This window comes from Eulemur rufifrons, unplaced genomic scaffold (genome assembly GCF_041146395.1).
Source record: "Eulemur rufifrons isolate Redbay unplaced genomic scaffold, OSU_ERuf_1 scaffold_246, whole genome shotgun sequence".
In the NCBI taxonomy this organism is placed as follows: domain Eukaryota; kingdom Metazoa; phylum Chordata; class Mammalia; order Primates; family Lemuridae; genus Eulemur; species Eulemur rufifrons.
Genome location: NW_027183028.1, coordinates 110,001 through 112,500, shown reverse-complemented (window position 1 = coordinate 112,500; position 2,500 = coordinate 110,001). Strand labels below are relative to the sequence as shown.

Here is a 2,500-nt window from a genome sequence, read left to right as displayed (position 1 = left end):
GGCTACCCTCGGCGCGTCTCTCGGGGTGCGCGGTGAGGGCGCGACGGTCCCATCCGTGTGGAGTTTTTGCCGGAGCTCCCCGGGGGGGCCGTGGGCTCCGGGCCACAGGGAAGGGTTCCCCGCTGCGTCCCGCCGTCTCCCTGGGCCGCCGCCCGCCCGGGATGTGTTCCGCCCCTCCCGCCCCCACCCCCCGCCGGTCGTCTGCCGTCCGTTCGTGTGGTGGTTGCGCGGGGAGTAGGTGGGACCGTCAGGGGCGGCGGGACCCGCGCCCCGCGAGCGGCGGCGGTCGGGACCGGCGTGGTGGCGGTGGTGGTGTTGGCCGGCTGTGGGTGGTGGAGGGTGGGCGCCGCCGTCTTCCCTCCCCGTCCGCCCCCCCCTTCCAGGTACCTAGCGCGTTCCGGCGCGGAGGTTTAAAGACCCCTGGGGGTCGCCCGTCCGCCCCGTGGGTCGGGGGCGGTGGGCCCGGTGTTGTTTCGGGCGGAGGTCGGGTGGGCGGGGGAGTTGGCGGTCCGGAGCGGCCTGGCCTTGCCCCGGCAAGACCCCAGGCAAGCCGCCGCCTCCTCCTCCTCCTCCTCCCCTCCTCCCACGTCAACCGGACTCCGCCCCCGGGCCGGGGGTGCCGTGCGCGCGTGCGCGCGTGCGGCGGGTCGTCGGCGGCCGTCGGGGGAAAGGGGGCTTGACCCCGGCGGTCGTCGTCGCGCCCGTTGCCGCGTCGCCGCGCCGGCGCTCCGTGCCACGGGGGCGGGAACCCCCCGGGCGCCTGTGGGGCGTCCGTGCCCGCGCGCCGGGCGCCCCGTGTGGGAACTTCCGACCTTTCGGAGTCTGGTCCTGTCGTCTTGACTGGCTCGGCCTGAGGCAATTCCCTACCCCTTGGTGGGGGTGGGGAAGGTGTCGTGCCAGGGAGGGCCTCCCTCCGCGGAGGTCCTCGCCCATCAAACCTCATACGACTCTTAGCGGTGGATCACTCGGCTCGTGCGTCGATGAAGAACGCAGCTAGCTGCGAGAATTAATGTGAATTGCAGGACACATTGATCATCGACACTTCGAACGCACTTGCGGCCCCGGGTTCCTCCCGGGGCTACGCCTGTCTGAGCGTCGCTTGACGATCAATCGCCCCCCCCCCGGTGTGCCTCCGGGCCCCCGCGGGGGTCGCGCGGCTGGGGGTTTCTCTCGCAGGGCTCCGCTGAGGGGTCCCTCCGTCCCCCTAAGTGCAGACCTTGGTGGTGCGCCCCTCCTCTTCCGTCCCGTCCCCCCACGTAGGCACGTCGTTGGCGCGTGGGGGGTGGACGTGGTGGGGTCGCGTCGCCGCCCGCGACGAGGGAGAGAGGCCGGGAGGGCTTTCTCCCGCGGGCGCCACGGTGCCATCCTCTCGGGAGCCGCCTCGCGCCCTGCGCGGCTGGGCCTTCCCTCCTTCTGGGGGGTTCGCCTGGGAGGGCCCGACGGGGGTGTGTGTTCACGTGCCCCTCGCGCGCGTCGGCGTGTCTCGGTCGCTCGCCGCCGGGGTGCGGGGTCTGGGGACGAGGGGGTCTGTGTGCGCGGAGGGTGTCGTGTCTGGGTCGCCGTCTTTCACCGCCCGCCCCTGGCGGCGGCCCGGCGGTCTGGGCCGCCACCCTCCGCCCCCTCGTCGTCTTCCCCTCTTTCCCCCACACCGGCGTCGCCGGCCAAACGCGCCCCCGCGCCTACGGGGGGCCGGGTCCACGTCCCCGCCGTGTTGCCCGTTCGGGGCCGCACCCCGGGGATGCGTGCCCCGGTGGCGACCCGCGGGACGCCGCGGCGTCGTCCGCCGTCGCGCGCCCGCCCCCGGGGTCGCCGCGGCCCACCGCCGCGCTGCGTGTCCCGAGCCCGGGTGCGGGGCTCAGGATGGGTGCTGACCGCCGTGTCTCTGCCGTGTCCCCTCCGCCTCCGTCCGTCCGTCCGAGGGACCGCCGAGGCGCCTGGGGAAGGAGGGCGTCCCGTTGGTTTGGGGGGGTGCCCTCTGGTCTCCTCGGGCACCTCCCCCACTCTGCGCGACCTCCTCCCTCTCTCGGGTGTCGCAGTGTGTGTCCCCCGAGGTCGGGCGGAGGGGGGGTGCGGTCGAGGCACCGGTGATCTCCCCGTCGGCCCCGGTCCGCGCCCGCCGGCCCGTGCTCCGTCCCGTCGTCCCCGCGGCCTCCGACGCGCTCTCCTTCCCCGCGCCCGCCCTTGTGACTCGCCTCGGCGGCCGCCGCCGCTGGGTGGTCGTGGGGTGCGGCCGGGGGGGGAGGTGCCGTCGTCCGGAGGGCCGGGGGCGGCGGTCGACCGTGGTGCCCCCACCCCCGCTCCGTCGAGCGTGTGTGCCTCGGCTCCCGCCTCTCCCCTCGGGTCCCCCGAGCGCCCGTGCGTGCGTCGGGACGCGCCGTCGTTCCCCCGGCGCGCTCGCGCGTGCCTCCCCTCCGAGACGCGACCTCAGATCAGACGTGGCGACCCGCTGAATTTAAGCATATTAGTCAGCGGAGGAAAAGAAACTAACCAGGATTCCCTC

The 2,500-nt window shown here is 75.0% G+C and overlaps 2 non-coding genes across 2 annotated transcripts in view; both read left to right on the top strand.

The window, feature by feature from the left end:
• The first annotated feature begins 945 nt into the window (after positions 1-945).
• On the top strand, positions 946-1,098 carry LOC138379995 (5.8S ribosomal RNA). Its single transcript, XR_011232483.1, has one exon. It is a non-coding gene; the product is annotated as a 5.8S ribosomal RNA (ribosomal RNA).
• A 1,321-nt stretch (positions 1,099-2,419) lies between these two features.
• The window catches only part of LOC138380013 (28S ribosomal RNA), a 5,013-nt gene continuing 4,932 nt past the window's right edge, over positions 2,420-2,500 (top strand). Inside the window, exon 1 of the ribosomal RNA XR_011232494.1 lies at positions 2,420-2,500. This exon is cut by the window's right edge and continues 4,932 nt beyond it. This is a non-coding gene — a ribosomal RNA (28S ribosomal RNA).